This window comes from Harmonia axyridis, chromosome 1 (assembly GCF_914767665.1).
Source record: "Harmonia axyridis chromosome 1, icHarAxyr1.1, whole genome shotgun sequence".
Classification (NCBI taxonomy): Eukaryota; Metazoa; Arthropoda; class Insecta; order Coleoptera; family Coccinellidae; genus Harmonia; species Harmonia axyridis.
In genome coordinates, this window is record NC_059501.1 from 32,177,064 (window position 1) to 32,192,257 (window position 15,194).

At 34.4% G+C, this 15,194-nt stretch overlaps 1 protein-coding gene across 4 annotated transcripts in view; it reads right to left on the bottom strand.

The window, feature by feature from the left end:
* The window catches only part of LOC123676654, a 118,722-nt gene that overhangs the window by 94,460 nt on the left and 9,068 nt on the right, over positions 1–15,194 (bottom strand). The window lies entirely within an intron of this gene.

Genomic DNA, 15,194 nt, shown 5'->3' on the forward strand with positions numbered 1-15,194 from the left:
AAGAATTTTGCCGTACCGCCCACAAAGATCTTCGCGGATTCCTGGAAATCGAATATTCTCGAAGGACAAGAACCTGATACACAGATGTGACACATCTGGTACGACCGTGTTGTCTTCGAACTTTCTCAACCCCCAATAGATCTCTTCAAGATTTACAACTACATGACATATCTTCGACACCTCGAAGAATTACACATCCTTTTTACATTCTATGTACAATAACAATTCGTTCCCTGTAAATTCATTGAAACTGTCATGCCCTTGACACTTGAAAAAACTAATAGGTCTCCAAGCATCCGGTTGACCATCGCAATTATTTACAGGAAACAATAACTGGATCCTACATGTATTAGAAAAACAATGTTTCGAACGGCCATATTGACAGAAACCCTAGTCGACTTCTACCCTTGGCGAATTCATCCACGGCATTCGAGATGCCGAATCTACCCGGAAAATTTCAATTTTCTAGATTTTTCCGATATAGAATTATCGTGTTTGCGGACCAGCTGGACCGGCCGAAAGGTCGCAGGGAATTTGAGACCATGCCGGGCTTATTATTCAGAAAATACATATATGTATCGGGTGTCCCAAATTGGTTGTCTAGTGAGGGGATCTCAGAATCCCTTTGAGCTAGAAAAAAATGAATGTCACATTTTCGGGCCCGAATTTTTAGAGAAGTAATTAGGTGAAAACTTCATAGTCCCAAATGTTTTCAAGCGATGAGGGGAAAATTGGAAAATGACGTGTAATGAAAAGTTCTCATAACTTGAAATGTTGAAAAAATTCAACAGTTATCAATACGAATACCTTGGCGGCCATCTGAAGTTCACAGGTTATCATAGATAGGCTCTTGGTTGATTTGCCGTGTGAAATTTTTGATGATTTTTATAGTTTGATAAGAAATTATTATACCATGTTATAAGGAGTGTTTCATTGGTAAATGGAAAAACTCGAACAGTAAATACAGGTCGCCAAGGTGATTCTAGATATAGCCCATTTATTGGGTCTGATTGCCTTGGTTACCTATAGATACAGAAGGATTCATTGATTTATTGATTAGGTATTTCTGAAAAGGGAGAAAATTTCAATTTATTCCTCATAGAAATTTTTATGGTTCACATTTAAAAACACACTATTTTAACTTCAACTAATTCCAATAAAAAACAAATCATTACACCCAATATGCTATAGTTATACCGAAAAAATTGCCTGTAGGATTTAGGAGGTTTACATTAAAAAACTTGAGTGTTTTTGAATTTGTAATTTGTATTACAACTTCCACTAATTTCAATAAAAGACAAATCATTACCCCAAATGTGTCATAGTTATACTGAAAAAAGTGCCTGTAGGATGTTTTTGTTTCATGTTAATAGCACCAATATTGAAGAAGTTATGAGAACTTTTCATTTCATTTCGTTTTCCTGTTTTCTCTTACAACTTGAAAACAGTTGGATTTATAACGTTGAAGTTGTCATCAAATAACTTCTCTGAAGAAATTCCATCACTAAACAACCGATTTGGGACACCCGATGCATACAAACAAAAATAACTAACCAGTTTTCTGTGTCTTCTCTCAAATGTCCATCTATTACGTAATGTAATTTCATACCCAAATTGCAATCATTAGTATTTATAAATTTTGGTATAAGCACCAAACTCATTGTTCAAACCGAAGGGATTGCGTAAATGGTCCGAAACAACGTAAATGCATCCAGAGTATGGCAAGATGAAAATTCCTTCTGCTGGTTGGGGACAGCTTCTGTAGGGTGTGTTAATTTCTAGCTCAATTATTACAGTAATCGCCCCCATCGTAATTAGTTGGCTTGAATTCTCGTCTACATAATTAGGTTTCCGAAATTGTTTGGAGCGACCAGAACCACTGAAGTTAAATTATCGCTTTTATGGAAGTTTTCTTGTTTACAAGATGAAAATTTCCAGGATGAAAAATTTGTATTATTCACGATAATTATAGAACGAAATTTCAGTTCATATGATCGTATAGACTAAAGAGGTATATAGTATCAAACGATTGATACTGCCTCATTTCATAATTTCACCGAACTATACAGCCTGAAAACAAACGTTGGAAAAAAGTAAATATCCGATTTTTTCTATGCCACTTCAGAAACTTTTAAACTACAATGATTTTTCATCTTAATCTATTATATACGTACATAATATACATATTATGTACGTATATTATGATATAAATCTATATTATGATAAAATCTATGAAAAAATAAAAAGTGATCATTTCAATATTTTCCACATCTCAAGTAGAAATTTTGTAGTGACTGGTGGCACATATTATCTTCAGGGTTAATGGATTTTACGATGAGGCGAATCTATGTACTAACGTTGAAGAAATTTCTTCATGAAATGGCTCTCAACATTTTTGGGAAGGCGTTAGTCGAAGAATCCCTTGACTACGACTAATCTTCCACCAGATACATGCTTCCAAAGCTTCGAGTCTTTCGATGAGCGTCAATCAGCCCTATTCTGCAACTTCAAATCGAATAGAGATGGTATGGATAAAATGAAAATACACTGGAGAATTGTTTTTTTGTAATTCAAGTTGAATAACATGAGTATGAATTACGAATTACATTTGTCGATACATCAAGAAGAATTGGATACATAATATGAAATTTGGACGCGATAGAAAGTGAAATAGTCTGATTCCTCAGATTAGTATCCAATTCTTTCTTTCCATTTCGAGTTACAGAATAGGGCTGATCATTTAATCAGACTCAATTTCACTCAATCTCCCCCCAAAAGATCATTCAGCCCATGTATCGTTTCTAAAAGCCTTTCGAAAGGTGATTGGCAATACAAAATTCTGCAATTAAATCCTTTCAGAACAGGATGAAGAAGTCTATTTTATAAGGGCCAAATGCACCGTTCAAAAAATGAACATTGTTTCCGTAATCAATGTTTGGTATTAACCGATTGCACTGTTTGCTTATTACCGATGTTTAGCTAAACAGGAGATATGCTTGACAACGTTACGAAATTTCGACGGTAATCATAGAGAAATCATCAATATTCCGAATCCTTACTTCAATTTTGAATTTTCTAACAAAACTAAACACACCCGCAAAAGCGACACAATAAGGTTATGTTTATAGAGAAATTTTGTCTATGGTTATGTCTATAAGTCATGACGTTTTGAGTTGCGCAGATCCCTGTTTAATTAAAACTAAACTAAAACTAACTAAAAAGCAATTAGACATAATGTCTGTATCTAGCCGAAATTGCCGTCACTATACTTAATATAAATGTACCTGTATTAGTGTAACAATGGTCTTTCGTGGTACTTGTGCATACAACTTTCTCATTCAATAGAGAATATCTTTCCCCTGCCTAATTAGTGTGCAGGTACAATGATAGCATTGCGCAGGAATAGAGAATAAGAAAAGGGAGAAGAAATTCACGGTGTACAATATGATTTTATATTTGTAACCCAGGTAAAAAACTGGGAAAAGGAGAGTAGACTGGAGTTAGTTACGAGGTAATGACCAGTTGAGTTAGTAGAGTGTTCAAGGATGTTTCCAAGGGCTATACCACAATGAAGTTCTCGTCTGTAGTCCATCAGTGTATTAATAATCCCCACGAAAACGTAATATCCCAACATTTATACCGGTTGAAATCTTGATACTAAATTTTGAATCACACTGTAGTGTACCTCCATACCGTAATAGGGAACAATATCAATAAGTTGTACATATAGAAATCGATATAGCACTTCCGAATATTGGAGATAAATCACAAAATAATTTGTCCCCAATTTATCGTTCACTTTCCTTTTCACTTTTTCCGAAGATTCACCCTTCAATTTCCCGAAGGAAAGTCATCCTACAGCATATAAGCCCTATATCTCAATCAGCCGAAACGTGGTGTTACCATAAACCCGTCGATTCGTGAAATCGTTCAAGGGATACGAGGTTATATCGATGTAAAATATGGCCTTGACCCCCTACATGGAAAGACTAATAAATTGCGGGAGAATCCACGGAAATCAAACCGTGCTAGGCGAGCAAGGAAACGCCTAACGGCTTTTTATCGGTAGGCATTAGCGAACTCGGGAGAATGATCACTCCCCTTATCTCGACTTCAGTCAACATAAGGCGCTATATTCAATCTTGTTCCTGAACTGGATATTCTAATATGCTATGAAAAGAGATTAGGGGTAACGATTTTTTAATGTTTATTGATGACAAAAAATTAATTGGATTTTTGCCATGAAGAATTACGAGGGTACTTAATTTTAAAAGATGAGATGTAGTTTGAGTAAAAAATATAAATATACAGGGTATTCCGGCACTACTCAGGTGTGAATAAAGTACATATATAGCCACGAATCAGATTAACCATGTTGATCTTTTTTTCTTGAGGAAGGAGGGTTGTTTTTGGTTGAATCGATCAACTGTAATTCTATTGAATTGGGATAATGAAACACCGGATTTCTCAACTAATATATTGAATTTGGCTGTACAAGTTACGTGTTTACAAGGTAACAGCTACGAGCGTACTGGTCTATGGTACCCTAATTTCCTGAGGATGTTAATCGTCGCCTTGGATTCTGCATACCAAAGTGCAATCCAGGTCCCTGATTGGTCCACGTCTTTGTTCCTTTGTTCCTTGCCCTAAGATGTGACTTCACGATGACCATATGTAGCGCCAACGTGACGCCGAGGATGTTTCTGTTCTATTTTTAGCCCTCGCTGTACCTGCTGGGGTTGGTTTCTCGACCTGAACGCGTCTTTCTGATTATTAAACTGCCCGTAAAGTTTGCGTGAAATTCACTTGACGCAACAAGGGTTGTAATCGAGAAAAAATTTCGTTAAGTACACATCAATTATTTTTATCAAAAATAAAAACTTATAAAACGTATACACAACAAACAGTGCCGGTTCGAAAAACAAAAAAAAATTGTTTCCCGTAAGAAAACATCCAAAAAAATTATGATCATAATAAACAGAAAAAACATAATATAACATACCTACAAACAAATGACCGAAAAACAATTTTCAAAGGGAAATAATATTCATTTTTCTATTGTATGCCGTCGACCTCAAATTTTTCAGAACGGTTAAGGGAGTGGAGGACAGTATTTTGATACAGCAGGACATTGATACCTAGATAGATCATTGCCCAGAGAATAGTCTTTTCCTAAACTATGACAAATGTCACAAGGTTATTCTTAGTAGAAATGTACATCTTATAGAACATCAATAAACCATGGCCGATTATTCTCTTTTGCCGTTAGATCATATTTTGGATTTAGGAGTAACGTCTCTTATTTGATCATCATATCGAAAATCTTTTGCGGAATGCAAATAGGTTGCTCGAATATGTTTCGACACTGTAGAACTTTAAAAAATAATGAAACATTCTTGATATTATATTTCTCGTATATCAATACTTGACTGAATTTTGCATTAACAGTTTGGAATCCTCAATACAAATACTATATAGAGAGAATACAAAATAAATTTCTCAGATTCCTAGCCTTCAAATAAAGTTGCGGCAGTTGATTTCCGTTTTGATTCATTCGACGTTATTTGTTTTTCGAAAAAAGACTGTGAGAAATTGAATTTTCATTATTCTGGTGAGTAATCAAAATAAAACTCTTCCATCGCTCGTTGAGATGAACTTTTTCTTCAGCTATTTACATCAATATGAGTTCTAATGGAAGACCATTGAGTGAAAAAGAAATACTGAAGCGGAGAAGCGGAAAAATTGTTTGACGAGGAAGACGAAGATTTTGAGCTTGAAAGCCCCTAGGATTTTGACACTGATGACACCATTAGAGATCCAGACTTCCAGGACTCTTTTTCCAGCTTATCAGAAGACAGTACAATGGATGATCTTTATAATAATGACGACCTTCCAGTGGGTCTTGTGGTTCCAGAAAAAAATAATATAGTGAGTTCTGCTTGGAGAGAAGTGGGAAACTTAAGCCAAATTTTGCATTTGTCGGAATCGGAAATGAAGGTCTAAACTTAATCATAACAAACACTTTCACAGAACTCGATGCATATTCTTTGACCGAAGAATTGCTAGAATCAATAGTTTTGGAAACCAATCGAAACGTCGAATAGGTAAAGCCTTCTTTCACTTTGGAAACCTGTAGATGTACCGGAAATGAAGAAATTTCCCAGAAACTTATTTTTACGCGACATTGTGATGCGCACCCTTGCTCGACACGAAATCAACTGAGAACTCCACAGTTGAACCCCCACACACTGTCAGTTCAGTTAAACCTATCCGTTAAAAATATGAACAATTTCATTTCTCTCAGTTGAACTGTTCAGTTGAAAAATTCGAGTTGAACTGAGACTGAAATCAGGGGCGGATCCAGAGGGGGGGCCATGGCCCCCATGGCCCCCCCCTCGAGGACCTTATAAATATAAAAGTGTATCCTGAATTACCGAAGACTCTTCACTCATTTAGTTTTTAATTTTTTTTCCAATAGATAGCTTTAGTTATCTGCATTTCATGTTTTATAGGTCCGATCGGGTTCAACTAAATGGCGTTAGAAAGATGAGATTTCGTACTACATAATCTTTTTCGACAGTTTTATGATTAGTTTACTTCGTTTAGTTTGAGCGCGCGTTAAAGAAAAAATACATTATATTATAGTTTTTCTTCGATAAAGTCGAAAATGCAAGCCAAGCGGCTGAAAATTTAAATAATGGTTATGGTTTTGATACTGTAATAGACAATCACGCGCAATTTTAGTTTCGTCGATTCCATCTTGGTAATTTCTATGTCAAAGATGCATCACGCACTTGAGACCAATTGTCGAAAAGATCGACAGAATCATGGACATTATCGAGTCCTGTTTCCATTGCTCAAGAGTTGAAGATTGCACAAAAAACCGTTTGGAACCATTTGCAGAAGGCTGATCTCAAGAAGAAACTAGATGTATGGGTGCCACATGAGTTACCGCAAAAAACTTCTTAGACCGAATTATAATCTGCGAATCGCAACAAAATCACCCCGTTTTTGAAAAGGTTGGTGGCTGGTGATGAAAAGTGGACGACATCAAGCGAAAACAATCGTGGTAAAAAAGCGGTGAGCCATCGGAAACGGTCAGGAAGGTTTTGCTGTGTATTAAGAGTGATTGGAAGGGAATTATCTACAAGCTGCTCCCCTAAGGCACAAATGTTAACTCTGAACTGTACTGTCAACATTTGGACCTTCTGAAGGAAGCAATTGCCCATAAGCGACCAATAGGAGAGAAATTGTGTTCCATGGAGACAACGTAAGTCCAAACACATTGATAGTGACTTGCCAGAGGTTCTTATGCATCCACTTTATAGTCCGGAACTAGCCCCAAGTGCATCTCTTGCTGTCCATCGCAAACAATTTTGCTGGTGAAAAATTCGTTTCAACAGAGGCTTGTGAAAATAGACTGTCTTCATTTTTTTTGCCAATAGCGACAAGGGTTTCTATGAGAGAGGCATACAAAAAACCTTCAATAAGTTATAGAACAAAACGGCGCATATTCGACTTAAATTGGATCATTCTAACTGTGGTAATTGAAGTATTGATTTTATGCAAAAATAATGATTTTTTTCCATACCTCATATTTTCCTGTGCCTGAGTTTTCTCATGAAATAAATCTACATGTATTCATGAAATTGTTTGAACTTGTTTTTGTACTACAACAATTTTGGAAACTGAATATGATATGAATTACTTAAATACATCTTTCTTTAAAAAAAATACTTGACCCTGTAGCCACCAACAAAAAAATTCCGCTATTTTGCTAATCGATATGAGCCGTTACTTTTTATGGCCCCCCCCTCAGACATCGCCTGGATCCGCCCCTGACTGAAATACCCACTCACGTAGAGTTTCGACTGACAGTTTTAACTGTTCAGTCGAAACTGACAGTTTCAACTGTACGTGGATGGCCGGCCTTATATAGGCTTAGTGCGTTATCCGAATATTGCAGCTTTTGGAGCACAAATCCCACGTATAAAAATAGTCAAGTACCGAAAATGATGGCAAGAAACAAATTTCAACCTCTATTACGCTTCTGGAATTTTTCAGATAATGAGAGCCCAGCGGCAGAAGATAATCATCTCCATATAATCGAACCTTTAGTTACTCTCTTCAATTCAAGGTATAAAGAAGTGATGAAGCCAGGAAAAGTATTAGCAATTGATGGGACCATGATTCCCTTTCGGGGACGTCTGAAATTCAGACAATATATTCCTGGATAGCGACACAAATATGGCATTAAACTATTCAAACTGTGCGATCAGAAAGGCTAAATCTATTCATTCTCTGCTCATCAAGGCAAAAGTACGAAGAACCAACAATTGTCTCTACCAATGTCTACAGAGCTGGATTTATGTAAGGATTGTTCGGATGAAGGAAGAGTTGTGATGAACGACAACTTCTATACCAGCATTCCCCTTGCAAATCAACTCTTTAATCGAAGTACACACTCACTTGGAACACAGAAAAAACAGGAAAGGTCTACCAATAGAGGTTTCATCGGCAAAATTGAAAAAAGGGGAGATAATTCGCAGAGAAAATGAAGAGAGAATAGTGGTCTCCAAATGGAAAGATAAGAGGGACGTTTTTCACGATTTGAAAATCGTGAATACAGGAAAAATGAACAGGAAACGAGAAGACTAGAAGATTCAAAAACCCCAATGCATTATTGATTATACAATACGGGAAACTCAGAAATTGATTCATCAGATCAACTTGCAGTAAAATGTTACCACAAACTTGCGATCGAATTATTGATGGGAGCATCTGAAGACAATGACTTAGTTGTATATAAACAAGTGCATCCGTCATCTAAAATATCCATTAGATTATTTCGCGATTCTTCACTTTTGGAAATAAACGTTCTTCAATAAAAGTTCTTCAACAAGACGCGAAGCAAAAATAATACAGCACGAAATGAGAGAGACTGAAGAAAAGTGCAAGAGATATTGAAAAATAAGAAAAAGGTGTATCTATATTGCTACCAAAAATTATCGGCGAATCAAGGCTGGAAACTGGCTGCAAAATCCGCGAAGAGAGTATCTAGTTATTGCAATACTGGTCCGGAAAAGCCTTTCATATGTACTTAATTTTTTTTAATCATTTCTAAGCACATGTTTTCATGAAATTTATTTTTTAAATAGCAAAAAATTATTAAAAATAAATATTTCATTTTTTGATCAATGTATTTCACCTTCCAAGGCACTGATTCCTAAACCAACAGTAAACAAGTTCACTTGCACGCCGAGCAACATTTTTATTCAAGGAATTGCCTGGAAACTGGTCCACCAGCTTACAATCACTTAAAAATCTAATGGCTAGATAATATTTTTTGGATTTTCAATAAAAATTCCGTTAAATTTTGCCTGAAACCAGATTCATATTTTCTGTCTTATTCTCTTTTGATATTCGATGAGCGATATACTTCGAAATATGTATACTTATTGAAACGGTATAGTAGCCCCCTGCTATACCGTTCCAGGGATCAGTTCAAAAATCAGAAAGTACGGTTTATTTTATGCTAGAGACCTTAGATTCTTATGAGGGTTTTACTATTATTCATTTCAAAGAGTTCGTCATTGCGGAAAGTCCTCATTTATTATTTTTTTTTTTAGAATGGAAAAAAATTAGAAGAATTTTTTATTGAAAAAATATTACGCAAAAAGTGATTTCTTTGTTCCTATAAGCAGAGTAGAATTTATCTATACAATTCTTATGAAATTTCTCATCAAGCTTCCTGCTACCTTTTAATGAACTTGACTAAAATATCCTGACCTAACCTGATAATTTCAACTCTATCACATTTTGTTCAAAAATTATTTCATACGTGGAATCCAGGATGAACGAACGCAATGGATTTTGACTTCAAATCCTTCATCAGTGAATTGATCCCGAACATCCTCGTCTTAAAACTCAAAAATGATAGACATTAGTGCCCTATGTTCCCTGGAATAACCCCCAAAAAGTCAAACCTCAACGGAAAATATTTAGGATTACACTTCGCAAAATATTTATTCTCATGAATATTCAGTGAGAATTTTGGTGAACCGGATGAGAAATTTCCTCCACTCAATCTTTCACGAGACCTGACCTGAAATTTATATTCCTTTGAAGATCAGCGAAGGCGGAACTAAAGTAGGTATATCAGGAGCGTAATGATCCTCTTCTTCTTTCTAGGCCGGGGATTACAACATAATATATTCAAAAGGTAGATCCTATTAGAGGGCATTTTCAGCCTCCCTCGCTTTTGTCAAAGGGCCATTCATGAAGCGGCATTCGATCTCTTCATTTGCTCGTCTCAGATTGTAGATGGGACGGGGTGGAGTTCCAGCCAAGTGGACTAGATCTCCTCGTTCTTTTTATTAGCCTTAAAAGCACTTCACACACTTCAGAGTTCGAAGAACTGATTTTCGTTTTGTTCCTATTTATAAACCTTAGAAATTGTTGAAGAGAAAAATTCATGTATTCAAAATTCGAAATAAGTATCGAATGAAAAATAGCTCCTTCTCAAGAATGAATATTGATATGAAAATGTATAATGAGGTACAAGTTCTTTGTCAATATTTTCTGCTTCGAAATCTTACCCATCAAATAAGAAAGGTTTCATTCGAATTTCAGGACTCATAACTCTAAATTACTGCGAAGAATGAATTTTTTTTGTACTTCAAATTGTTTATTGCAGTTTCAGTAAAACTGTATAATTCCGCTTATAATCCATAAAATCTCTTTCCTACCGCCAATTTTCTTCCCATGTACAGGACAATGATAAGTTAAGAACTACCGCTATTTTACCAATAAATGAAAAGTACATAATAGTAATATTTATTTGGTGCTAGTTACAACTCACATTTCATGTCGAATTACACAGATCAAAACAGAAACATACATACAGTCATGCAATATGTGAAATAGTTCAACATTCAAATGAAAAACAAATCATCCGACAGAAACTCACCCACACTGAAAAACGCTTTTTTTCTTAAGATACTTCTAAGGATTCATCAAGCCAATTAGCTTGACATTTTAACCAACTACTTGAAAATCAAGCTCGTGGAAAATTACATACTTGAACTTTACTTGACTTGATCTTAGATATTTATTGTTCGACTTGATATCAAGCTACTTGATATCACTTGAGCTTGATATGCAGGCGTCGTTCATTGCATATATTTCTGCAATATAGTGAGCGCTTAGACTAAATAAGGGAATTCCTCGAGCGCCGAGAGACTGAAGCATTCTCCCGTGTGACTTCATTAGTAGTTTTCCCACATTTCTATTAAATCTATTGGTGAATTTTGGTAATTTCAGATATATCTTTCCAAATTTGCCATTTTGGCCAAGGATTTTTTATTAAAGCCAACATCTTCAGCTCTTGTTGAAAGACAATTTTCCAGAGCTACTCTCACAGAAACAAAACCCGCAATACGTTGGGCGACAAATCTATAAGATGCCTCATGTGTTTTAGATCCTGAATGGATAATTATGAAATCAAGCAAAGCCTGAAGGTTTCTCATTATTAAGAAACTTCATTTCATATTTTGTTATGATTTAATTTATGTTTCTATTTCAAAAAAGTTGATATTTTCGGTTCTTTTATACAATAAGTTTGATAAAAAAAGGGTTTTTCGCAAGGTTCCTTCTCATTCCATCATTTTTTATTGATGTGACAATATACAATAAAACTGCTAAAAATCAAGTAGCTTGATATGATTCAAGTACTTAATAAATAAATACTTGACTTGAATTGAGATTAAAAAACTAGTACTTGACTTTAGCTTGACTTGAACTAAAGGCAAGCTCAAGCCAAGTAGCTTGAAAATCAAGCCAAGCCGTGAATCCCTAGATAGTTCAGTATTATATTTTTAAAAACTGGTGATGGCTTGTCTCTCAGGTGCTCAGGCATCAAATGAAACATTTTGTAGGTCATATTCATATTGACCTTTTGCATGACTATGGTGTATAAAGCTTAACAATCTAGGATATATTACTGAAATCTGCTGCTATATATGTAAGAGCTGGAATTCGCTAAGGGTATATAATATCCAAAGTTATTTGACTTGAATTCAAAGATATCAGTTAAACTAAGTATGTCCATATTCCACTGGCGGTGCCAGGCCACATACCACTTTTTTCGAACGGTGTTGAATCCGGAGACTTTGGTGGGAACCGAATATTTCAATTATCTGAATTCAGAACAGATTATCATAGATAATCACTCAGTCACTCAGTTGATTTGACATGTGAAACTGGAACTTTCGATGATTTTTATTGTTTCATGAGAAATTTATATATAATGTTACATATATATTTTCGAGAAGGCAAAATAAAGAGACTTAATTTTTTACAGAAATTTTCATAGTTCACACTAAAAAACACAAGTTTGTATAACGACTTCAGAACTGATTGCAATAATAAACGAATAATAACACCAATAGATTGAAAAAAGAATCTGAAGAATGTTTTTGTTTCAGGCTTATAGCGCCAGTAATAAAGAAGTTATGAGAACTTTTCATTTCAATCCATTTTTCAATTATCTGATATAGCTAGAAAACAGTTGAATTTATGAGGTTTTCATCAATTAAATGTGCCATTCATTTTTTTATAGGTCAAAGGGATTCTGAGATCCACTCACTAGACAACGAATTTGGGACATCCAATACGTGGGCACCTTAGGGTCCACAATTTTTGATAAGCCTACGTTTTCATTACATGATGGAATCTGTCCCTGAAGGTATCGAACTATAATAATCAACAAGCAATTCAATTATTTCAAGGTAAAAATTATAACGAAGGTGACACAAAAATTAGCTCATTACGATCCGCTTAAAAATTTTTCAAGTGCTTCTTGAAACAATTAACGACTTCACATCTTTCATCACAAAGATAATTATTTTTCCGGCAAGCAGGCTCAAAGTCCCTACCATATTCGTTGACCTTTATGCATTCAAAGGGAATGAGATCAGACGGTGGAAAGTGGATTTTTCCTTCGTTTTATCTCGACAAAGAGAATTGGATGGCGATTGGGAAATTCCAAATCTAGTTTCATTGGATGACGTTTAACTTAAAGGATAGGGGACAGTTAGGAGGTGGTTTCGGACGTATCAATGATTTTATAATTTTATTTATATATTTATTTATTTTATATATATACAGGGTGAGTCTTTGACTTGTACATATATTTTAACCGAAGGTTCTTGAGGTCAAAAGAAACACTTTTTTCATTTACCATTTTTTCCGATTCGGCCCTGTTAAAAAGATATAGCCATTTAAAATTTTCAAAATGAGCTAATTCACCCCTGAAAACCGGAACACTGAAGTTTTCTCAAGCATAAGATATACCTCTTGAACCTTGGAAATAAGCTACTAAATCAGAAAAACCATCATAAACTCACGTTTAACATTCCATTTGTTGAACAAAGTAGTGTTTATAATCAAATAAATGAGTTATTCCAATTTCGTTGACGCTAAAGATTAAATATTCTTCTCTTGATTTCTATTTCATTTTCGATAATTATAACGAATTGAGCTCGCTACCACCCATATTAGCTCTGATACTCATATCCATTCATTCATTATATTTCATTTATATGATATCGTTGTTTATTTTTCGTGCAAGAATTAACCTTAAAATCTCAAATAAATAATATTCATCTATGAAAGATCTAACACAGACTATAGTAATCTGTGGTTTTAAGTTTGAATTTCAAATTTCGAGTGATGCCAAATATAAACACAGCAGTTCGGTTCGAATAATCTATGTTCTAACCTAAAATTTTCATTTACAGTTTACACTGTTATTGTTATAAGATATTTGTTATGAAATGAAGCATTTGATTTGTTCCAACTATCTCATAAAAATATTGAAATGCATCAATATTTTTGAAACCATCAGTATGAAAATATGGAAATATGTAAAATATTCTGGCTCTGTAATCAATGGAAAATGTTAGACTCCACTTGTAATCAAATTTGTTGTTAATGTGTACCTATATTATAGCCAACTTTACTACTTAATTCATCTTGATTTTGGCATTGAAAATAAATGAGAAGTATTCAATGTAAATATCCACAATAGAATATTTGGTTTCTTTCAACTCACCTGATTTGTTTTCACATTAAAACAATTATGGCCCTCTTGGAAGTATGTCAATCATAAGCTCTTAGGATGAATTTATGGAATAGCAAAAGAATAAAAGTATTCAATCTCAATCACATGAAAATTTGTCTAGTATGTACCTAGTCCTAGTGGTATGTTTCGATGTGAGTTTGAATGAGCCGAAGAAGAATACAGTATTGTTCGATAGCAGCAGTCTTTAGTGGGATATTGATTGTTATCATTATAATGGGACTATTTTGTGAAAACTTTTTTAAACATGGGTTTTATAAATAATCTGGACTTTTCAAAAAGAATGTTGATTTTAGTGAAGTATCTTCTTATTATCAGAGCTGTGCCAAAGCTCAGTGATTTTTAATCAAATCGAGGAGTTGAGGTGAGCTTATTCAAATAACTTCATTTTCAAACTAAGTTGGCTAGTACTTCAATTCTTAAATCTGAGACATGACTTCATAGTAAATATTCATTTCTGTGGTTTTTTTTCCACAATAGAACAGAGTTGCATTCAGCCAAAGTACCCAATTTTTTGAATTTCACAGATAATTTTTTTTTTTTAAGATCAAGTTATTCGAAAACGGCGCTTTGTACGAGAAAATATGAAGAATACTTTTATTTTTCAAATTAGCCAAATATTCTTCAAAGAACGTTCATATTACTATTAAGAGTTGGTTTCTTCGAATTTCTGGTATTTTTATGGTATGTTATGTTCATAACAAAGAAACAGAAGAATGTGTATGGAATCTGGTGTTCGGAGAAGATGTATAAAATCAAAAAAAAGCTATATTTCAAAAATCATTTCCTTCGATACAACCATTTACGAGATATAGCCGAAAATCACATTTTTTCAACGATTTTCAACAGCCTGTATCTTTTTAACCAGGCCGAATCGGAAAAAATGGTAAAGGAAAAAAGTGTTTCTTTTGACCTCAGGAATCTTGGGTTAAAATATATGTACAAGTCAAAGACTCACCCTGTATATATACTTTCATCTAAATTATCTTACCAGAGTTATCCCTATATTGTAAATATTGTTTATATTTTACTATTTATTTATATATTTATTTAT